Below are 25,816 nucleotides of genomic sequence, written 5' to 3'. Positions count from 1 at the left end.
GGAGCGTTCCACAAATTAAGCCCAGCCTAGACATGCAGAGACTGAAGCACCTCCCACTACTGGATGCTCTGAACAGCTCAAAGAGAATGGGCGTGTCAGGTAAGTACCAACGCCCTTTTTCAGCAATACCAAACAAAGTGATAACAATTTGTGTTGTATAAAGGCACCATAAATGTCATTGAATTTTCCCATGATTTCTCTCTATTTGGATTCTGTATCTCATTTTTTTAAAACTTTATTTCCCTTGAGGTTGTAGCAGGTGATTTAGCAAGTTTTACTCGAAACACACAATGAGAGAGTAAAAAGGAATCCAGACTTTCATTTAACTCTTCCCTGACACCAACTGTACAACTTCTGTTATTTACTTTGTCTATTTACTGATATTATGTTTTGCATCATTTTTTTCTTTTCTTCCTTGTTTAATTTGTGTTGTCTATTTTAAATAAAAAGAATTAAAAAACAATACAAAACCTAACAGCCCAATTCTCCCTTCCCATTTCCACACATATCCCATGGACCCATAGGAATTTCAAAATATTGAAATACTGTGAAAATATCATAGAATGGTTCTTCAAAAACATGCAGGGCGTTACAAGTTATCACTCCAGCATAATTCCATCCATTTGTTTGGCTAGCACTAGTTTTTAGCTGATCCTACCTCTGATTTGCAAACCAGAGAAAGAATGGTTAATGAGAATTCAAATAGCACAACAAACTCAAGGGCAGTGGGATTTAAAATGTGGATAAGAAACTGGTAGCACATATCCCTGGTCTATAACCTAAGGCAATTTTAGCTGTTTCTCTTTCTTAGAAGCTCTAACTAATCTTAATCAATGTAAATTTTAAAAACAAAATTCTCTCTCCCTCCCTCCCTCTCTTCCTACCTCTCTCTCTCTCTCTCTTTCTCTCTCTCTCTCTCTCTGTGTGTGTGTGTGTGCGCGCGCATGTGTGTGTGAAGCCCAGAACTTCCTCAGTATGTCATTCCTTGTATCCTTTGATACCTTGATCAAAAGCTACAAGGAGGAAAATTGTTTTAGTAAAGTCAGTCATGACTCAATTCAGATCTCTTTCTTTGCTGGAAATTACTTCCATTTGAGATTTCACTTTTCTGATGTCTTTTCATCAGCAGCTTAAAATATTTATGTCTTTTTAAGGCTTTCCTATTTAGCTAATGGACTCACTGATGTAATGTTTCCTTTGCTTTTGATGATCTGGCTGACGTTTTGTTAATTTTTACTCATAAATGGAGTTGTTCCTCTGATTTAGTTTGAAGGGTGGGGTAGACAAATTATTTTCATTTAGATGATTTCCTCGTGCTTTTACTCATATTTTGCTGATGGAGGAGGTGCCTTCAAATCAGGTTTCATTCCTGGACAGATCCTCCAGTTTTCTTGCCAAGATTTCAGAAGTGGCTTGCCATTGCCTCCTTCCCAGGGCTGAGAGAAAGTGACTAACAAAGGTCATTCAGCAGGCTTTGTGCCTAAGATGGGACAAGAACTCTTATTCAATCAATCAAGCAAGCAAGCAAGCAAGCAATCAGAATAGAGCTGGAAGGGACCTTGGAGGTTTTAAAGTCCAGGCAGGAGATCCTATACCATTTCAGACAAGTGACCATCCAGTCCCTTCTTAAAATCTTCTAGTGATGAAGCACCCACAACTTCTGGCTGGAAGCTGCTCAACTGGTTAATTGTCCTCACTGTTGGGAAGTTTCTCCATAGTTCCAGGTTGCTCATCTTTTGATTAGTTTCTATCCATTGTTACTTTTCTTGCCTTCTGGTACTTTGGTAAATAAATTGACCCCCTCCTCTATGTGGCAGCATCTCAAATACTGGAATACTGCTATCATATCCCCCCTGGTTCTTCTTCTCTCTAGACTAGCCATACCCAGTTCCTGCAGCCATTCTTCATATATTTTTGTCTCTGGGCCCTTAATCATCTTAGTTGCTCTTCTCTGCACTTTTTCCAAAGTCTCAACATCTTTTTTGTAAAGTAGTGACCCAAACTGGATGCGGTATTCCATTATACGTTAACCACAACATCCAAGTAGGTCTTTTTATTTTGCTATATTTCTCCATTTATTTTTAAAACTACCCACTTGTTATTCTAGTTAAAATATAACTTTCAACATTTTTAAACATGTACTTCCTAATATTAGAGTCTACAAATATTTTTTTACACATCTATTTTAATTTATCTATTCTGTCTAGAGATACACTGCAATTTTTGTAAGAGAATTGCAAAGCCTGGCCAATAGTTAACTTCTATTCCACATATTAGTCCAAAAGTTATCACATCATATTATCTAGAATACGATGCAAATTCCTCAAGTCATTTTGTGTGCATTTACATTTTAAAAAGTAACAGAAAATGAAGCATTTGAAATGACTAATATAGTTTATCAGAACATTTTCATTGCTGAAGGGGCAGTTTTATTATGGAGCATAAATATTCATGAGGAAATTAGCTTATACAATAAAAATACAAGAGTATCCTCACCATGGTCTATATGCATACAGGTAGTTCTCAACTTATGACCAGTGGCTTAGTGGCTATTTGAAGTTACAACGAAGTCAAAAAAAGGTACTTATGAGCTGGATTCAAAGTTCTACTGGCCATCTTTCCCTCGGTCCTATGGTAACTTGATCATATTTTGACCACTCCACAATGAGTCCACACTTACAGCTGTTTGCAGTGTCCTGCAGTCACATGACTTCAATTTGTGATGAGTTTTTTGGTGTTTATTTTCATCCCAAAAATACATGGATTGTGGACAATGAGTTCCCTGATGGCTGTGGTGTCTGCTGTATGACCATTATGTTCAATTAACAATGGCTGCAAAAAAAAGGGGGGAGGGTAAATTGGGCGAAGGTATGTAATGCCCAGATTAAAGGCTGGCATGGCTTAGATCATAATTGAGGGCTCAAATATGGTTGAGGTCTACCTGTAATTAATAAAAACAATGCAACAATTTGGCCATGGCTGTTTACCTTTGAATGGAAATGGAAATGAGTTTGGAGGGATTGCGAACAATTTAGAGAATTTGGCTCATTACTGTTAAAAGCTTTCTGGCCTGATAAATTAATGATAATAATTGATAATAGTCATTCGCAACTGTTATGCGTGTTTGTTTTATTCTAAACTGCCTAGAATCACAGAAAAGTGTGAAGGATAGCTACATAAATCAAGTAAATAAATATTTTCAATTATAAAGCAGACTTTCTGCTATTCATCCTAAAGTTCAGTCATTTCACTCATATCATTTCGCCTATTGCTTCTTGGAACATTGTGGAGATCCTTGGAATACGTTGTCACTCTTAGGGGCTGTGTGCACTGTACTGTAATAGTTTCACATGCAGGTATATTTCTCTAAAGTGCAGCATGAAAAAGCAGACAAGTAATTATTAGAACTGCCATTCCGAGTCCTTAGTTAAAGCCTAGAAAATTGAAGAAATTCCAAAGAATGGGTTGCAAAACTATTTCTTGAACTTCACAGTGAATTTAATATCCATTCTTCAGCATTAAGGTGAGCAGCAACAAATAATAGTGTTCCGACCCAGGCTTCGTCACACTTAATAAAACACAAACTGAATTTAAAGTAAAACCTTGTTTAATCTGACACTGGGTATTACTTGCATTCCCAGCCAAAACTCATTAGGCACAGTTCCTCCAGATAAGAGCGCGCTTTTCAGTGCTGTCGAATGCTGCCAAGAAACAGAAGTCCAATTAAGGCTAACATAAACCAACCCAAAAGCCCAGAAAAAAACTGACCAGAGTACAGAGCTTCATGAAGGACTTGGAGATTACTGAACTGCTTTGCTTCCTGCAAAGCTCTTTGTCATTGAGGACTGTCTTTTATCCCTGATGGGAGGGGAAATCATCTACCAGCCTTACTCCTGAGTCTTTCCTTCTGCTTCAGCTGCGCTCACATTCTAGCAGGTCTGCACACATGTGCACTGGGAACAGGCTCCCCGGGGTCCTCTGCTTCGCTGCTACCAGACTCCAAAGGCTCCGAAGGCAGCACCCCACTCTCAGATGGTCCTAGCCCCATCCCTGCATCAGATGCAGGATCCTCGTCCAAGTCCTCGCCAGACTCCCTGACTGGTTCCCTTTCATCCCCACTGTCTGATACTTTTGCTGTCTGCACCGGCTGCCAGTGAACCACAACAAATAGCCCTGCATGGGTGTGTGTATATATCCATGCGTAGGAATGAGTCTGAAGAACCTAAGAAAAGTTGGCCCAGAAGAATGTAAAAAAGTTATGCAACAACAAAATTAACACTGTACTCACCATCTCCTCAGGTCCAACTGCCTGGTCTTCCCTTGGCCATTCATTGATGTCTTCATTTTCATTTCATTTTTATTTGTTGATGGTGGGCTTTTTCCTCTCTCACAGGCATTTCAAATGTCCAGACAGTTATAAATAAACAAGGGATGTTTGTCCTCTTTGAAATAAAAACTCAGTCTGTTCCTCTTACCCCAAGTCCAAGAGCATGATATTGTCTTTGAAGTAAAAAATGAACTGGATTTCTTTTTTTGAGGGATCAAAGGGTATGTTGAAAATTTGAGCTAATTTAAGCTAATTACGTACATTATTAGTATGAGCATCTCATTTTCCACAGCAGGTGAATAGGCAGTTAGGGCTAAATTGCCTCTGCATTGCTATTTCACATCAGTTGAAGCATAATACTTAGCACTATTAAATAACTATACGCCAGCAGAATTCACCATCATTAGTTAATTATTTAACTTAGTTGAATACTATTTAAGTCTTGTATTGAAGCTAATTTACAGCTATGGTAGCTGTTAGTAGCTGCAAAATGTTTGCACAAACCATTAGTCACAGCTAAAGGAAGTTTTAATGTTTTCCAAGAGAAACCAAGAAAGATGAAGAAAAGAAAAGAGAAAAAAATGTGCACATTATATAAATTCAGCAGATCTGTATTTTTGTTTCTTTTCCTACTTACTTTCTTCAGGGAACTAAAACCCCACACCCAACCAGCCTGTCAGCTGGAAGTCATACCTAACCATTCCTAGAATTAATGCCTACATATTGCATATATTTTAAAGCATAGTTCGGTTTCATGAGACCAGGGCCATGAAGCAGCTCTTTAAAAGAAAAAGAAAAGAAATTAAAACTGCTTGGAAGCAAATCCTAGCTCAAATAAAAATAAAGAATCAGATACATTGCCTTGAAACACAAAGAATGTCATTTTTTTCCCCCAGAGTTTGTCCATTTGCTATTAATTTTGGGGGAAAATATTTATTGATTTGAATATTTCACATTGGTTGCTTGGCATCTTAAAATATTTTTTCTCTCTTGAACAATTATCACGCTTTGTGAATAACTTATTATGTTCAGACAAGGATCCAGAGTGTTGAGAGCTCCCCATAAAGAACTGAATTGAAGCAATATATATGGATGATTAATAACCCCTGTTGAAATAATGACTCTCGCTGACCTGAAATCTCAGCAGATAATATGCTTGGAAGAGTTTGGTGACCTTTATGGGCATAGAAACATTTCATGTCATTTTGCAGTGGTTTCAGCAGCCCCCTCCCCACCCCCCATCATTTAAGAGACCTATAGCATTGTTTGAAGAAGTAGCTTTTACTAGGAAAAAAAAATCAAAATTGTGGAAGCAATTCTACAATTCACTTGCATGAGAAAAACAATATAAGAAGCTCAGATGGCTTATTTTAGGATAAAGTATTAAGTTATGGGCCCTACAGATAAGAATTTCAATGTTATAACATGCCTTAAGTAGATCTTACACTTAATTATGTTAGTACTTTTTTGAAGCTAGACAAGCTGATAGCCAGCACCGTATCTCATGGTAGCGAAATTATGTACAACTAGTCCTCGACTTACAACCACAATGGAACCCAAAATTTTTGTGATTGAGACATTCGTTTAGCGAGTTTTGCCCCATTTTACAATCTTTCTTACCACAGTTGTTAAGTGAATCACTGCACTTGATAAGTTAGTAACCTGGTTGTTAAGTTAATCTTGTTTCCGCATTGATTTGCTTGTCAGAAGGTCGCAAAAGGTGATCACATAAACTTGGGATACAGCAATAGGCATCAATATGAGCCAGTTGCCAAGCATCAAGAACTGTGGTAGAATTCTACCGTTTCGGCCCGGTTCTGCCGAGCTGGTAATGGCGATGAGCAGCAGAGACTGAACCGGTTTTTCCCGGCACTTTGCTGTTGGGCCCACCTGCCCATCTCGGCTTCCATACTCACCTTTATCCTCTGCTTCTAAAGCGCAGCTGCTTTGTGCGGCACAGAAGAAGTGACCGGGAGTGTGCAGGCTTGCAAGAGGTGAGTTGGAATGCCTCTGCGCCTGTGCAAAGTGCGCATTTGGTACATACACACATGCAAAGTGCGTGCATGCATGTGCATGCAAAGTGTGTGCACGCATGCAAAGCGCGCCCATCAAGCCACACCCGCCGAACTGGTGGTAGACAATTTTGAAACACACCACTGATCAAGAGCCGCGGTGGTGCAGCATTATTATTATTATTATTATTATTATTATTATTATTATTATTATTGGTAGTGGTAGTGGTAGTGGTAGTGGTAGTGGTAGTGGTAGTAGAATGCAGTACTGCAGGCTATTTCTGTTGACTGCTGGCTGACTGCAATTTGGCAGTTCAAATCTCACCAGACTCATGGTTGATTCAGGGGCATTAAGTTGTTTCTGTAAACCGCTTTAGAGAGGGCTCTAAAGCATTGTGAAGTGGTATATAAGTCTAAGTGCTATTGCTATCTGAATTTTGATCACATAACCGTGGTTATGTTACAATGGTCGTAACTATGAAAAATGGTCATAACTCACTTTTTTCAGTGCTATTGTAACTTTGAATGGTCACTAAATGGACTGTTGTAAATCGAGGGTTACCTGCATTAGTTTTTTTAAAAGAAAAATACTTTTGTCTATCCTTAATATTTCAGGATTCATTTTAATTAGGTGGCCTCTGGTTCTAGTAATTTTGGGAAGGAGTAAATTGCTCTCTTTGACTATTTTATTCACTCCATGCCTAATTTTGTAAACACCTTGGTTATGTCCCTTCTCACTTGCCTCTTTTGTAAAGTAAAAAAAAAAAATCCACAAGTTGTAAGCTCTTCTTCCACAGAAGCTGCTTCAGCCCACTGAATATCTTACCTGACCTCCTCTGAACATTCTCTTTTTATAATCTTAAAGTTTCACTATATCCTTTTTTTTTTGTGGTGCAACAAGAACTGCACACAAAATTCCGAATGCAGATGCCCCATTGATTTATGAAAGGGCATTACAATATTGGCATCTCTATTTTCAATACTGTTTCTTATTATCACTAATGTGCTCTTGGCTTTCTTACAGCAGAGGCACACTGTGTCGGCGCCTTCACTGAACTGTTCGACGGATTCTAAGAAATATACTAGTTTATTGCAGCCATACTGTGCAAGAACTATATTTTTCTTCTTTATTTTACTTATTATGTATGTATGCCAGGCATGCATAGTTGGCGTGTATGTGTGTGTGTTTGTGTGTGTGTTTGAGGCTTCTCCCTTTTATTTTTACTAATGAGATCATTGTGCTATATGATGATCACCTTCCACAGCCAGACAGGAGAACAACAGCTCTTTCTGTCAGCCCTGGAGCCATTTTCCCCTGGCACCTTCAGGGCTGCCACAGCAGAGTAGAGCTGAGTTGTGGAAATGGGAGGACAGAGGTAGAGATAGCTGGGGGATTGCAGCCATAATAAAATTCTTTCCTCTGAGAACCCAGGATTTTCCCACCAGGTGTAAGGAGATGGGATATGGGACCAGCTGATCCTTGGACTGTGATCTGATTGGACCATGTGTTGGATTGCATGGGCAGGGGAAGAAAAACTTAACTTGGGGGAAACCCGGCGGGTATTTAGAGCCGGGTTTCCCCAGACTTGCCAATATGACATACCTAATAAATCTATACTTCGAGGAATATGCCTGCCTTTGAGTTTTGATTCCATTGGGTGTGTTCCTTGGAACCCTGACACTATCACTAAAGCAAGTGATATTAGATGTATTCTTCCCCCATCCATGACAACAAATCACCGGGTTTAATATCACTACTTAACTACTGGAAAATATATAGCACTGTATAGCATTCTCTGCATTATTTGCATATTGCCCCAACAATCTGTGCATCCTACAGGTACAAAAACAAGGAGAGATGCTAGCATTAGTTGCTTCTTTCTCCATGTCAGGGAAATGATGATTTAATAGCTGACCAGCTGCTGTAAGGTTGTAATGCTGTAATACTGTAATGTTGTAACGATGATGCAATGGTAGCAATGAGTCAGCAGGGTTATTTGACTGCTACCACTTTAAGAGGCTCTATTATAAGTGAGACCCTGTGAGGGCGTATTTTACTCTCTGTGTGTGCTTCCGTGGTGTAGCTGATTACTGATTGCTGTTTGTTCAAGGCCTGTATCAAAGTACTTGTATATATATATATAAGGAATATACATCCCTATATACATATATATAGGGATAAAACTACTATATGTAAATACAAACCTGTGTGCTGTATTTGCTCCTGGGTTGTCTCACCTAGTCACACTGTGTACACTCTGACACTGCATATACAGTATACAGTAGTTTCAATTGCTTTTTGGATACAAGAAACAATACACGTGGTAGTGGCTGTCCTTCATACATACTTCTTCATGCTAAAGCATCTTTATGTGAACAAATGTTTGGATGGTTTTTTTCAGTCATTTAGATCGGTGAAATAGCTCTGTCAGTGCAGCTTAATGCTAATTAGAGTGATGTAAGGCAATTTAATATTTAATATTGTAATATAATTCTGCGTTCACCCAAGGATTCAATACACCAAGCTGTCTAAATTCTATATGACTGTATGTGTAATCATATCATAGGACTCTAAAAGCTCCATGTTACTTGTTGACCAAAAAAAAAAAAAAACCTTGGGGAGTGATCTTTTAAAGCAAGGGTCTCAAAGCATAACCTATGAGCTGCATGCTTGTAATTTTCTACAGCCTGAGTGAATATGTTATAGGAACCTAAGATATTGTCTATGCAAGGGCAGGGTATCAAGTACTCTGGATATGCATTGGCTTGACCATAGGAAGTGGTCTAGGAAAAAGGTGGCCTGGAGAGGCTGGTGACCAGGTTCTCCTGTTAACAGTGGACTTGGGTGCAGTTGGTATTTATGGTTTTAATAATTGCAGTGAAGCAATCAACAAATAATAATATTGACTGCATTTCATTATTTTAATTTTGATTGAGTGAAAATTGTACAATTTAAATTTGGGGGATGGGCTTGCCCTGATTCTTTACGCATTTTGGAGTGTGATCCTCAGCCAGAAAGAAATAGAATACTCTACCATATCTATTAGTCATGGACTACAGATTTCCAACATCTCTCTTACTATTACAGAAAGGCTGCGGGCATGTTCTGTAACTATTAAAAAATGGGAAATATGGATTGAATGTTAAAGGGCACAAGTTTATTGCAGTGAGGAAAAAAGGAAGTGAATGTTAAGTCTGCTAATTATGTATCAAAATGATAGATTACAAGTGAGTGTGAGAATTGCAAGAACACTTCAATAACTACCATGCTATTATGGACCAAATATATAAATTAACTGCTGCCATGCAATTTATCCAGAACTCTCATGCAGCAGATGTAAAATGGTTAAGAGATTCCAAAGCTATAATTTAGCCAAAGTAGTTGAGGAAAAAGTGGAATAGATTGCCTTCTGTACATAGCCTGCCTCCCCCACAAAGTAAAACTTTGAGCAGCAATCTCTACATATTTACATGAATGTTTAATTAAATTAATTTTTTTAACCAACCAGCCTGGGATCAGAGTTGTAATTTTACTGAAGTTCAGCTGTCCAGTACAGCTTCTTTCCCTTGCTTCTCTTTGAAATGTCTATTTTAGAAAATAATACAATTAATAGAATTGTCGAAAGGCCATATTTAAAAGCATAACTAGAAGATTTTGCTTTATTTACTTTTTTTTTAAATCTTAACATCTTATTGGTACTTCAGCTTGCAATGAACCCACTTGTTACCTCACTATTAACTTTAATCTTGACATAATTCTGACCAATATAGCTGATACACTATATGAATAAAACCCATTTTTGGATCTATCGATTTGCAGGTAAAGCCTTTAAATACTCACATTGTGTTCAAGTAAATCACCAGGACACCAAACATGACACATGCGTATTTTTATCATTTAGGCAGGAGATGTAAAATGCAGGGACATTGGTTCTTTCCCCTTTCCACTGACCAGCGATCCTTCTTTTTAAGAAATGAAATTGTTTTTTCTTTCTTTCTGCCATCTCAAGGCTGCATCTGACTAGTATTCAATAGATGTATGTTTGCTGTATTGGGATAACATTTATATGATAAATGACTCTATTTTCTACGAGATGATTCCATTAAAATATGTGGGGGAGGGCGGAAAGATGTGGTGAAAAGAAATGATATGAATCACCCACAGAGAATAAGAGCATCTGGAATAAGAACATAAAATAATTAATGTTAGTAGAAAAAGAAGCTTAAAATGAAATTGGAACACAAATCAATTACAACGGCACAAGTTGCTATATTAAATTCAAATCTAACCGATAGATTTTTTTTCCTTTGTATTGGGGTAAATTCTGAAGTATATTTTTGGCTTCAAAAATGCTATCCTTAAATACCTTCAGTTGATCAACCATTTTTTTGCTAAGTCTGGATAAAACTCAGTGCTGGCTGCCAGCATGGAGTCACTTACGTACCACAACCTATACCCAGGCGTCTTCATTGTTGCCATTTCTTCCTCATAAGCAGATACTCTTTCAGATCTGTAGCCTTCAATTCTGCTGTTTTTGTTGGGGACCTAATGGAGCAATTTTTTGTTTAGATGTGAAGCATGGAAGAAGGGAGAGAACATTCTCTTTGATGTTGAAGGTCACCAAAGCTTACACATCACTAAAATTCTCCTGTTTGTCTGTCTGTAACCTTCAATTGAGCAAAACGGTCCATTACAGTACAACTTTTGAATCGATATACCTCAAAGGAGGTAACTTAAAGAATGCTTCCAAAATCTGGGACACATTCATCTTGTGAGATTTAAATTTGCCAAAGTTGTGGCCACTTCAGCTCTGGTTATCTGCCATCCTGTGATCCTCATTTCTAATGCTTCCTGACAGTTTGACCCAAGGATAGGTAGTGGGGAAGCTGACAGGAAGTCGCTCCTGCTCCTACTGCTTTTTTGGATGCCTGTAGTCGTTCTGTTTCTCGGTGTAGGTAAGGAAATGTGAATCAATGGCGCAATGGGTCACAGGTTGCCTAGTGACTGAATGTGACTCATGCAATATCTGAAATCTTTAGAAGTTTGGGACAAATAGAGCATGAACCGGAAAATAGCTTTAAGAGGATGATTTTTTTTCCTTACGAATGCTGCTCTTCCTATTGTAACCAAGCATTCTGAATTCTATTTCTATTCACACCTTATTCATGGAAGCCAAACATGGCATATTGTAAACAAAATGTGACAGAAGGGACTGGCAGTTATCAGTAATAAACTCTAATGCACTTTTGGTATGCCAGAAACTTTGCTAGTAAACAGACTGAATATCAACTGTTGATACTGTATCCTCAAAAAATAAAAGAAAGAGAAAGAGAAAATGCTTCAAGAATAAGGTAGTGAGGTTTTCTTAATGACCACATACACAATAAGAATTGTCTGTCAGAGGAAATTATACATTTAATGGGACAGGTGATGTACTGCCAATTGGGAAATCTGATGTACTACGCATCTAAATTCAATCCCCGAAATACTATAATAAAATACTATATGTATATACTGGGAATTGAATTGTTTATTTGGTGAAATGTGCATTTTATCACCACTTAGGGTTGCACAGTTCAAGAATTTTATTTTTCTATTTCGGTGTATTTGGAAACATTGCTATCAGGGATCTTATCATTTATGTAAAGCTATTCCATAGAATGTAAAGTTTATATTTGTATATAAAAATGCAAGGTATGAACAAAAATCTATAACAGTTTCATCCATTTTTAAAACAATTTACCTGAAAAATGAGAAATTCTTATATTTATTGAAAACATAGCAATGAAGGCAATCATCTTTTTCCTAATACTTGAGGTCTTATATTCATAATTGTCTTTTAATGAGACTTAGCAACTTCCTTGAACATATACCATTTTTAAGATAACATTTTGCAACCCTACAGGAAATTGCAATGGTTTACTAAAGGTCCATACAAAGGGAGTAGCAGATGATTAAACAAGAGTGTAGGTTATCCATAATTATTTACTTGGACTTTGCTTGTGGATTCTGACCCATGGTGGGTTGGTTGGTTGGTTTATTGTATAATTTATTGCATACTGTATTAGGAGATAGCAGCAAGAGCCACAGCCAGAGGAATGCTCAAAGAGCAACTTAGCACACAAGGCAAATGTGAGCATGACAACCATATTAGTTTGGATCTTAAAATTTCTTTAGGCTGTAAGGATGCTTGGGTAGAAGTGTTCTTTCAGACTTGCAAAATTGTTCTTAGCTGTTGGCACAGGGCACGGATGTCAAACTTGCGGCGTCACGTTGTCATCATGTGATGTTTCATGACGTTTTTTTTCCCTTTGTGGAGCTGGGGTGGGTGTGGCCTGCTCATGACACATCCGGCCTATGGGCTGCCCCTTTGATACCCCTGGCATAGGGATTGCTTATCTCTCTATGATAGGTTCTTACTCCTTGCTTTCTGAATGAGCATCTACCTGGGGTGAATTTGACTTATGATTCATAGGTGATTGACAACCTATTGCCTCCTGAATTGCAGTTGGAGAGTCTGCTAAATTTTTTCATTCTCTCTCCCTGCCGGCAGTCCAGAAAGATAGCATGTTGACGTAGGTCAAGCCACTGATTGGTGTAATAAAATGAAATACCAAGACACACATGTTCTTACCTCAAAGTCCAAGCACAGGTCATTTCCCAGAGACACCAGAGCCATGTCTATCCCATGTCTAGGCCTGAAAGGGGATGCAGATAATTCACCCCATCTAGGACCTTTTGAGGCTGAGAAGACAGAGGAGAAAAAAGATTGAAAAACAAAGTGTTTCTGTCCTTTTCAGAATCAGGAAAGCAGGACTATTGAAAAAGAACGATAATTGGTGTTTAATTGATCAGTAATAATAACAATAGCAGCAGCATTGATATGATAATTCTAGTAATTTATGAGCTAAGTGAAACAATTTGGGAGATATTTTCTTTGCTAATTAAGCCATTCGGAAAGCATTGATGGGAAAAAAAATTGGCAAGATTCCATATTAAAATTCTAATTTGCACTGTAACAGTCAAACAAAATCCCTAATGCCTTTTTTACAAACCTTTGTTCTCACTGAATATTGTACATGACCGGATTTTTTTCTCTGGGATTCAACTGAGATATCCAGGAAGGTTTGGCAAGCAAGATGTAAAGGAAATGATGTGAGTCACATCTTATAATAGAACCAGTGTTGTTTATTTAGTAATCAAATTTATACACTTCCCAACTCACCCAAGTGACTCTGAGCAGATTGGTGTAGTGCAAGGGACTGCAACTTGCGGCTCTAGAGCCACATGCGACTCTTTTGGCCCTCTGCTGCGGTTCCCTATTGGCTGATCCCACCACTGGCTGCCCCTCCCCTCCCCATCACTCTTGCCTGGCCTGAGAAGGTAAGGGTGATGGCAGGGGATGGAGTCTTGCTCCATATTCCAGAGCAGGAGGTGACTGGGTGGGAATGAGTGATGTCGAGTTGGCCATGCCCAGCCAGTCACACTGGTTGTTAAATTATTGGCTCCCGGTGTTTTCTTGTCTGTGGGAAACGGGTCCAAGTGGCTTTTTGAGTGTTTAAGGTTGCAGACCCCTGGTGTAGTGGTTAGAGCCATGTTTGTTTTTGCTCTCATGACCCCTTCCCATTTTAAAAACAGAAGAGCTTTTGTTTGTATGGGTTATATTTATCCATACCTACCATATTAAAACTGACACATCTATAGAATATGTACTTATTGAATCTGGTAAAGCTAATAATATTATTATTAACCAGGAGACTGAGTTCAAGTTCCATCTTAGTCATGAAAATCAGCTGGGTTCACTTGAGCCAGTCATTCTATCTCAGCCCAACCTGCTTCACTGGATTGTTGTTGTGGGGAAAATGTATGTGCCTTGAAATATTTGTAAAAATAATAAAGATGGGACAAAATATGACATAATGTTTGAAAATATGTGTAGAAGTGCTGGTAGAGCCAGGTGGTTGAATAAAAAGAGGCATCAGTCTAATATCATTATGTAGCCACAATCTAAGTCTGATCCACCTTGATTGCCATTGAAGTTTATCTAACAGTTCCCAGGTACTGAGTGTTAGTTGAAAAGATTCCCACACCTAGGCTTTTAGCAATCAATTGGTTAAATTAAACCTTCAAATGTGGACCTGGCTTTTTGCATCTAACAATATCTTCAATATCTGGCAAATAATGTTGATTTCTAGAGATCTTGGGGGACCTCTGGGGTTCCTTGAGCCACAGTTTAGGAAACACCAGGCTAGAAACCAGGATACTTTAAGTCCTGGTCTCACCTCAAGCACAAAGCCACCTTGGGTCAGTCACTCTTTCATAGGCTTAGGGAAGGAGACAATGGCAAAGCACTTCTGAAAAAAAAAAATTATGAAGAAAACTGCAGGGAATTGTACAGGCAGTTGCAAAGAATTAAAAACAACCTGACTCGAAGGCAACAAACAAAGCAAGAGAGAAAGTGATCTTATAAAAGGAAATGGTACTGAAAGAATGTTCATGTTTGCCTCCTGACTCTCCTACCTCTTTGGCAATGCCTTTAAGAGTGGGAAAACGATGTTGGAGGAAAAAGCCCATAGCATATGTAAATTGGGAGATGTGGGAGTAGGAATGACTAAACCTTGATCACTTGCTTTCCTTTGAAGTATTCCATGCTATGGCTTGAGGGATATCACACATTTTTACCTTTTTGTGGAATCATGAGGCATAAAAGTAACTCAAAGATACCTTGTGTATAAGCACATTACTTTCTAGAGCTCTAGATTATTCCTGCTCTGTCAGCTCTTCAGCAGCGGAATTAGCTGTTAAAATGCAGTTCTGCTGAAGATCCTTTTATGTTGGGAGGAGGGGAAAGATGTCATCTGCCTGGAGTGTAAAAGCTAAAAGTGTTGTGGGAGAAGGCTTTGACAAGCTGCTGCTTAGTAATGTGTTTTAAAAGTACCCATTTGACATGGTGTAGCAAACCTCTTAGTCCCACCGTGGTTTTATTATCTACAGCGTTGGAGATCTTAGCATTCTAGTCAGATGACATACACTGTGTAGGCAAGAGCTTCCATCTTTTGTTAATGCTGGGCTTATCAAAACAAAAGTGAAATCAAGGCTTGAATATTTTTAATTTTCATTTTATAAAGCAAATACATTCTGCTATATGAATTCAATTTAGCAGGCAATCTATGCTCTTGTTATTGTTACTGTTTTTAATTCCTGTATCTGGATTTCAGACATTTGTTAAGCAAAGTTAAAAAAGAAAAAGCAGATATACTATTTATCAGTTGTGAACTCCTGCAGTCGGTACCAGTTGGGGAGGGATAAGGGGTGAGCAGATGTTCTTGCACCCTGGGCCCTTAAATTTATACTTCCTAATTTTATATCAAAGCAGCTCAAATTGCATTTTAATTTTTAATTTTTACTTTTTTGTTTCATGTGGGGGTGGTTTTTATCTTTAACATGGCAAGAGGCCTCAAAAGGTAGAGGTACTTTTTCCCTCCTGTGGATCAATTGAAGGTCCGCCCTGTAACTTACAGATATACATCTCCAGCTTAGGTGTCCTTCACATGAGTGGACTTCCAACTACCAGAATTTTCCAGATAGAAGAAGAGAGTTGAGAATTCTGGAAGTTTTAAGTCTCCTCATCTAAATACCACCAAAATTATCTTACACAAACCACAAAGACTTTCTATCTTCACTGGGCTTTTTATTTGTGATCCTTCGGTCTTCCAGCCATTGTCATTATCAAGCAAGGCAAACTATTTATTTTAATATCATATTTGTGTTATACTGTGAACAGTTAACATTAAATACAGTAGAATCCACTTATTCATGTTAAAGGAAAAATTGCTGGGAGATGGCTATACTTGCATATGTCTTTCACACCAGTATCAGCTGGGATTCTATATTCTTCAAAAATTTGTCAGTGGAGGTGTTGTCAGTACTGCTAGGTGTACAGGAGCTAGGGCAAGGATGGGAGCTCACCCTGTACTGCACTCAGGTTTCAAACCTGGACTATCAGATTTTCAGCTGACATACTCAACGTCTTTAAACCACTGAGCCATTTCCCCCTCCGCACAGATGTTTTCTACCAATGCAACATGAATAGACATCTATGGCTATAACAGAGACCATTTAGTCAATAAAAAGTAGAGGACCTAACTGGGCATCCTACAGTTTCTGAAATCATTGGTTAAACATGCTAGGAGAAAGTAATGTACCGTTGATTAGGTTGTGGTACAAAAAAACACATTGTAATGGTAGGCTGAAATGGCCTTGGGAGACTAAGGATGGGGGATGAGCTGCTTCTTAGAGAATGATTGGATAAGAGAGGGCATAGACCTCAGTTGCATAGCAATTGCAATAGCACTTAGACTTATATACCACTTTACAGTGCTTTACAGTCCTCTCCAAGTCAGCATATTGGCCCCAACCACCTGGATCCTCATTTTACACACCTTGGAATGATGAAGACTGAATAAACCTTGAGCCAGTGAGACTCGAACTGCTAAATTGCAGGCATCCGGCAGTACAGCAGAAATAGCCTGCCTCCCTAAGTTCTCAAGCTGTAAAAGAGATGATGGAAGATTTACACTTGCAAACTTACAAGACTTTGTTCATGTAGCCTTAATTCTTCTGGTTGTATTTTCTGTCGGGTCTACCTGGGAAGGCTGACACATAGAGAGATTTCATGGCCAGCTTAGAAGTTACAGGAGAGTCATCAACATGAGGGGATTCGATTGGAAGAGTCCAAGCAGGGGGAAAAAGCATTGCCTAGCAACCAAGAGAGGTAGCCATCACTGGCCTCAGAATACAAAGAGGCTGAGCTAAAGCTTCCCCTTATGTAAGGTTCACCATGAAGGGAGGAAAACTGAACAACTGCTCACCAAAATTATTGGCTAGAAAGAACCCGGCCCCGCCAGAGAGACCAATCCAGATCACAGCACCTCTATATACGAGTAGCTATGTGCCTCACAGCTGTTGGGAACAGCTCTCCATTTACTTTACTACTGTGTTTCTCAACTCCGTGGCCTGCTTTCTCCAGTAGAGACTCCAGATCCTCATATCACATTTGTTTGGCCCTCTAGTACCTTGTTTACAATTAGATTTTTCTTTTTTCTCTAATTTAAGTTGGTTGAGCTGGTATTTTGGGAATAAGATTATGGATGGATTGTTCAAACCTGTCATGCTCCCGGTGGAGACTGACTCTGAGGAAGAGGAGGAACAGCCAACAGGGAGTGGGAAAGTGGCTCCAGAGGTGGTGGAGGAGGCTGGAGAAGGGCAGAGGCCGGCTGAGCAATCAGAGGAGGATCCAGGTCCATCCCCTATCCATCCTTGGGCACACAGGGAGGAGAGCATCAGGGAAAAGTGAGGTCTACTCAGGAGGAGATTACCATGATCCTCCTCATGGCTTGCAGCTGGGAGCTATGTATATAAGTTTGTAACTGCGTAGTCAGAATTGCTGGAGTCAAAGCTTAGTGTTTTCTTTGAAAGAGGTTTATCTTTGCTGGCGTTCTTCCCATGGACTCTCCTCGGTTATCTTCCTGGAATGTATGATTAATTATCTTGGCTTGCTTCGGAACTCTTGTTTGTTTTGGTTTCCTTTTTGCCTCATTATTTACTTTTGTGACTTTAAACTGTGCCTAATAAAACAGTGAAGTTAAGTTGAAGGACTTACTGGACTTTAATGTATGTTTTGGGTTTTGGGTTATTTTGAGAGACTATGGGTCATCACAAAACCTTTTTTTTGCCATTGTTCAAACCTTTTCTGTTTGAAAACCTTGTTTTAGTAAGAGACATCTGCGATTTATATCTGTGATTTCTGTGAGCTGGGACAGGACAACTGTTTGGGTTCATACAATCTGCTAAAAGATTGTGTGTTTTAACATAGTTTATGGATAAGCTACATAAGTGCTAAGTCAAATCAGACCATATTATGCAATACATTGAGATTTTACTATTTTAGTGAAACATTTTACTCTGTCTAGGCTCACGTACTGTACTAGGCCATTATATTTTAATCCATGTTTTGTTGACTAATTTATAATTATTTTGTTCATACTTTAATACAGTGGCAGAGTTCATATTACACAAATGTCCACAAACACATAAACTATAGTATAAGTGCCATAATGAATGAAATGACACTGCCAATCATAGGAGTTGTTGCTGTACACTCCTAGTTTATTTGGTTCACAAAGAGAGTGCACAACCACTGTCCTAACCCTAATCCTAACACTTTATATCTCTTTGCTGCTACCTAGGGTTCATTCAGATGTTTGTAGCTGTACAAAAGTCTCCTGAAATAAACAAGGTCATGAAACTCAACTGCAGATATATTGAGAAAGGAATGCCATTCACAATTAACTTGGAAATAAGTCCCCTATAGGATATGTTTCTGAGTAAACATGATTGGTTTACTTGGTTCAGACTATAGAATGTACTGACTTCCTGTACAATTTTGCACATATACAGCCAAAAATATATGATCGTGGCAAATTTAAGGCAAAGTACTTTTCATACAGAGCTATCCATTCTTTATGTCCTGCCTCACGAACCAAACTTTGCATTTGATTCAGCAAGGGCTCTTGTATTTGACTGCCTTAAACTATATATATATATATATATTTATATTCCTCTGTGGGTTTTTTTTTTTTTTTGAGCTAAGTTTGAAATTTCATTTCTATGCCTGCTGCTTACTTCTTGCCAAGTAGTTGTCACAGTGAGTTTTCCTCTGAGGAAATGCAAATTTGCTACTAAATCTCTCTGGTCAGCTAGAAATGCTCTAAGGCATAAAGCGAAGGTCATGTGAGTTGACTTGTTTTAGAAATCACTGAAATCATTGGTAGTCTTCTCACACATAGGCCGTGTTTTTTTTGTGTGTGTGTTTTGCTGAGAAGTCTGAGTCATAGGATCTGCATCATTGGAGCTGCTGAACCTCACATGCCATTTGCAGCTCCATCTATAATGATTTTGTTTGGTAAATACAATACTGTAGCTGCCTCTGCTTCTCAATACCAGAAAGCTTTGTTTTCAATATGTGAACTGTTTCTGAGCCTAAGCTATTCTTAAACGCCTTGTTATGGGAGAAGTGAAGCAAAGCTGCTAGTTTTATTTTTCTTTTCTTTTGGAAGGTGGGGAAGGGGAACTGTTATTTAGGATGTAGGAAAGAATTTGAAAAAAATCCTGCTAGTGAACAGAACAGCCAGCAGATTTAACGAGTTACATATGTATCAGGGCAGGAGAGAATAAATATTTATAATAACCCAAGAATTTAAAATATATGTGTGTTTAACCTTAAATGTCTCATTCCAACTCTGAAGATTAAAGTTATTATGGTTGGTTGCATCATAAGCCCGACGATTAGACTGCTTTTGGCATTTTTATTTATCTGTCGAGTCCTTCTCCAGGATCTCAGATAGGCAGATATAGTTGTTTAATAACAGTAAAATATCACACAGGATGTAAGCTGAACCAATTGAAGCTGCCTTTTGCAATTGCCTGAAGAAATGCCAATGGTTTTTACGTGATGCTTGGAATTGCACCCAAGGCACCTATTCTGTTGATGCTATATTTGCTTTCTTTTGCATTATTATCTAATATTAGTACCAATTCTTTGGTATTATTATTTTCAAATTTTGGTAACATCTATTGCTTGAGGGTGATCAAAATTTGGGAACAGCTAGCAGCTTCCGGTTTGAGCTTCTTCAGCGACAGACCAAAATCTGCGATCATGCACAGTTTCAATCTGTGCTCGCCACTGGAGCACCCCGAGCTGGCTGGTTTTGGGGCTAAGCCACCCTGTAGAAGTGGTGAAGAGGGGGGAGACTGCCAGCAGGGTCAAGGAGAGCCGCATCTCTCCTCCCCAGCTGGTCATTACTCCCTTTCCCAAAGGCAGTTGCAGCAGTGGTCAAAAATGGCCACCTCAAAGAAGAACTCGACCGGAAAAGAATGTGCAGGAGGAAGATAAGAAGAGAAAGTTTTTGCTGACTGGGTTGAACTGGAAAAGCAACAATGTAAGGTACCCTGGAATTTGAATTATAAAGAACAACATTGTTCCCAAAGAAGACTTTGAAGCTGCAAATGAGAGAGGGAAGGGAAAGGATTTGTTTTTTTTTCCGTTTCTTCCCCATATTGACAATTAAGAAATTTAAGCAAGAAACCAGCAAAAATCCACTTTGACATTAACAGGTATTTAAGCTGAAAAGAAAATGTCAAAGGGCTAATAAAGATTTCTGGATTCTCAAAAAATTTTAAAAGAAGGAAAAAAAACAAAAGGTGGGATCTGGAAAAATGGAGGAGACCAGCTGGAAGTGAATTAAAATTTGGCAACAGCTACAGGGAACAGAAAGAGTGAATCCTGAAGTTTTAAACACTGCTCAAAAAAAAAATAAGGGGAACACTTAAAAAACACAATGTAACTCCAAGTCAGTCACACTTCTGTGAAATCAAACTGTCCACAGGTAGCAACACTGATTGACAATCCATTTCACATGCTGTTGTGCAAATGGAATAGACAACAGGTGGAAAGCATAGGCAGTTAGCAAGACATCCCCAATAAAGGAGTGGTTCTACAGGTGGTGACCACAGACCACTTCTCAGTTCCTATGCTTTCTGGCTGATGGTTTGGTCACTTTTGAATGCTGGCAGTGCTTTCACTCTAGTGGTAGCATGAGACGGAGTCTACAACCCACACAAGTGGCTCAGGTAGTGCAGCTCATCCAGGATGGCACATCAATGCAAGCTGTGGCAAGAAGGTTTGCTGTGTCTGTCAGCGTAGTGTCCAGAGCATGGAGGCGCTACCAGGAGACAGGCCAGTACATCAGAAGACATGGAGGAGGCCATAGGAGGGCAACAACTCAGCATCAGGACTGCTACCTCTGCCTTTGCGCAAGGAGGGACAGGAGGAGCACTGCCAGAGCCCTGCAAAATGACCTCCAGCGGCCCACAAATGTGCATGTGGCTGCTCAAACGATCAGAAACAGACTCCCTGAGGGTGGTATGAGGGCCCGATGTCCACAGGTGTGGGTTGTGTTTACAGCCCAACACCATGCAGGACATTTGGCATTTGCCAGAGAACACCAAGATTGGCACATTCACCACTGGTGCCCTGTGGTCTTCACAGATGAAAGCAGGTTCACACTGAGCACATGTGACAGACGTGACAGGGTCTGGAGAGCCATGGAGAATGTTCTGCTGCCTGCAACATCCTCCAGCATGACCGGTTTGACAGTGGATCAGTAATGATGTGGGGTGGCATTTCTTTAGGGGGCCGCACAGCCCTCCATGTGCTCACCAGAGGTAACCTGACTGCCATTAGGTTCCGAGATGAGATCCTCAGACCACTTGTGAGACCATATGCTGGTTGGCCCTGGGTTCCTCCTAATGCAAGACAATGCTAGACCTCATGTGGCTGGAGTGTGTCAGAAGTTACTGCAAGATGAAGGCTTTAATGCTATGGACTGGCCCGCCCATTCCCCAGACCTGAATCAATCGAGCACATCTAGGACATCATGTCTTGCTCCATCCACCAATGCCACCTTGCACCACAGACTGTCCAGGAGTTTGGGGATGCTTTAGTCCAGGTGTGGGAGAAGATCCCTCAGGAGCCCATCCGCCACCTCATCAGGAGCATGCCCAGGCATTGTAGGGAGGTCATACAGGCACGTGGAGGCCACACACACTACTGAGCCTCATTTTGACTTGTTTTAAGAACATTACATTAAAGTTGGATCAGCCTGTAGTATTTTTTTTCCACTTTAATTTTGAGTGTAACTCCAAATCCAGACCTCCATGGGTTGCTACATTTGATTTCCATTGATAATTTTTGTGTGATTTTGTTGTCAGCACATTCAACTATGTAATGAGCAAAGTATTTAATAAGAATGTTTCATTCATTCAGATCTAGGATGTCTTATTTTTGTGTTCCCTTTATTTTTTTGAGCAGTGTATTTAAAGATCACTTCAGTTGTATTTAAAAATTGATTTAAATGTTTAAGAATCCTCCACTTGCATTAGGATGACTGATTTGCATTGGCTTTAGGCATTCTGCTATTCTAATAGAGGTGATTGAAAGAGAAGTGTGGGAGTCAGAGAGGGATGCACCTCTCCAGGTTATTGTGTTCCATGTATTCATCACATCTATTATTCAACAAGCTCATTCTTCCATAGCTTCTTTTTTAAAAGGCATTTATTCAGATTGCATTTTAGCAATTTCTGCGTATACTATTGAAATGTTGTGATCCCAGATATCTGAAGGACACCTGATTGCTTGTGTCTGGAATATAAAGTTCCTATTGATAGCATTTTCACCAACTTCTGTTACTGTCTTGCAATTCCCAGGCTTGTTCTGGAAAGGCTTCTAATCCACCTTAGTACCATGAGTTCTTTTTCATATTAGGATTGTTGTGAAATCCATAAGATCAGTGGCCCCCAACCTTTTGGGCACCAGCGGCCAGTTCCATGGGGAGAAGCTTTTCCATGGACCAGGGGGGACGTGGTTTCGAGTGATGCCTGCATCACGCAGATGGGGCTTCGCTTGTTTGTGCAGCCCAGTTTCTGGCATGCTGCAGCCCGGTACCAGTCCATGGACTGGGGATTGAGGACTCTGCATAAGATGATGATTTCCTCTAGCTGGATACCTGTGCTTCGCTATGAAACAATGTGATCGGGTTTAGTTTGGGGGGTGGTAAATAAGGATAAAAAAATTGTGCCTCTGCCTACTAGCATCCATTGGTATTCATCTGGCTAGTGTCCTGTCAGTGTGTCAGAGAGTTGAGGGCTGTTTGGAAACTGAAATAGTATTTACTGTGTGAGCAAGAAGGAGACAGCAAGGAGCCTGGGCATGGCTTAGCTCAACTGTTCTGTACTAAAGCTGCTTTCTGCTGTGAAACTAAAACTGAAACTGAAGCTCCTCTCCTCTGCTTGTGTTTTGTAGGTGGGGAGGGGGAGTAGAACTCCTTAGCATCAGAGCGTGTCAATAATAATAATAATAATAATAATAATAATAATAATAATAATAATAATAATAATAATAATAATAATATAGGAAATACTAATGCTCTGATGGTAATTTTGAAAAATCCTTTCTTAGTGAGCACCTAGAAGCCAAGAGGAATATATGTGCCAAATATCAAGTTTGTAGGCTTTATGGTTCTGGAGATTTTGTGATGATGTGTGAGTGGTATTTCGCATAGATAGATAGATAGATAGATAGATAGATAGATAGATAGATAGATAGATAGATAGATAGATAGATAGATAGATAGATAGATGCAGGAACTCAAAAGTTTATAGAACAGTATTGGTTCTGGACTGATTCATAAAGAAAACTACTCTCAGAAATAAAGCAATAAAAGTTTTGTAATCTTAAAAGGCCTATGCCTTTTGTATTGTGTGTGGCCTGCATTAAGACAGGGTGGATGGCTGTAGATATGATCTATAATGTCTTGTCCTCTGCTTCTGAGGCTGAGGTGAGAAGTAAAGCAGTATTTCTTTCTTTCTTCCTGATCTCTGAATTGTCTTTGCTCTTAGATTCTTGATACTAAAGGCAATTGCTTTAGAGAGAACAGTATATTTTTGGTAGAGAACTGAGGCAAGATCATAGCATATACCTTGTAAATGTTTGGGCTTCATTCTTAAAAAAAAAACATTTTCTTGCTAGTACATATTAAATTTGGTGTTAATGTGCTTTAGAACTGTTGCATATCTTTTCTAGTTTAAGTGCACCCAGATTCTCCTGAAATTGAATAAAAGAAACAATTCCCCACCAGATGATTACAGATGAAATGAAGGACTTTTGATTTTTCAGTTAGATAGAGAATAATAATTCTCAATGTACATTACACTGTCCATATCTTCAAGCACATTTGGAGTACTACTGGTATACAGATTCCCTCCAATCTATCAGTTGGTTTGCTAAATCCAGTTGAATTTCTTCACTAAGCAAACATCATAATCTGGTCAGCAGGTGGCACTAGACAAAAAGGTATTTAATAAGGAAGGATGGTCCTTTAAGGGAAAGTCCCATTTTATACTGTAGATACTTGTTATTCTTGGTTGCAGCTTTGTTAGAGATGACCTGAGATAGTTTCACAAGAACAAGAGTATTATGTATCAGTAAAAAAGGACAATTATTGAGCAATCATTTCTCAGAACAGGTCAATTTTCCAGGCAGAAGAACACATTGATTTAGGATTATTAAATGATGTGAAGCTTATGGCTTGTCTTGACTTAACCATCCACACAGAACAGCATTCATTGTTTGCTGAGGGCAATTATTTATTTAAGTCTAAAATAAAATGGCAAAAATGTTAAGCAGGTTAAAACAGAACCAGGAGAACATAAAAGCATTATAATCAGATGTACTTTCTGTTTTAATAGTTTATTGCAATTTACATCCAAGTAGGGATGAATTGATCATTTTATTACTAGCTATTCTGGTCCTATGCTTTCATTCATTGGTCAGTTCTACATTATGTTATTGTTTAAAAACTATAAGTATTAAAATTGCTATTCAAATATACATTTGAGCAAACAATTTCACAAAATGATCTGTTTATGAACATACTATATCTCAAAGTAAACATTTCTAATAATATTCTATTCTAGACCTGATATGTTTTAAAACATATGTTGCATAATGTTTTAAAAGTTGCCAAATTTTAACAGTAACTGCATAGCAACCTGCACTTTAGAATTTGGTACAGATTCAGTATGATTGACTTCACAATGGGAACTAAATTATTCCTTTGATTCTTTATTTTCAAGTATCATAAAACAAATAATTTTCTTGGTAGCAGGTCAGCAAATTTATCTAATCATAGCTGAAAGCCAGTTTATTTTATAATAAAACCCATTTTAATCCTGTTGACCATATTTTGTGGGCATTCTCTTATAGTTGCAGATTATCTGCCTCCCTACCTACCCATCTACTAGTATTAAATGGTTTAATTTGAGAGGGTTATCTTGAAGGAGCAGCGTGATGGCCTAGAGTTGAAGACTCTTACCACCCCGACTTGGAAGGTTGAGAGTTCAATCCTGGGCAGTGTCAGATGTTTCTCTATCAGAGCGCAAAGAGAAAATACCTGCTGCAAACTCTGCATAGGCATCAGGAAGGGCATCCAGCCAGTAAATGCTCAGGTCTATTCAGTTGCCCTGACTCCACCCCAAATAAAGGGATTAAATGGTCATAAAAAAACAAAAAATAGAGAAAACCTTGAAGAGGAAATGTAAAAGCAGTTTAGTAAATATCAACTCAGCCCTGAGAAAGAGGAGTGGGTGAGGGGGAAAAAAACCCCTGAAGATTATTCCTTCTTGATTTCTTTTTTTGTATAACGGGGCAAAAGGAAACTTTGGCAGACTTTCAAACTCTTTCATTGTACCTTGAAACACTATAACCTTTACGTCTTCGCAGTATCTGTTTCTTGCCCTGAATTCTCTTGAGAGCCTGACTTATATTGAGAGCTATCCCCTTCTAAAATCAGTCAGGCC

The sequence above is a fragment of the Pseudonaja textilis genome, chromosome 2 (genome assembly GCF_049901715.1).
Source record: "Pseudonaja textilis isolate UNSWEBS1 chromosome 2, rPseTex1.2, whole genome shotgun sequence".
Taxonomy (NCBI): domain Eukaryota; kingdom Metazoa; phylum Chordata; class Lepidosauria; order Squamata; family Elapidae; genus Pseudonaja; species Pseudonaja textilis.
Note: the sequence above shows the minus strand (reverse complement) of the source record.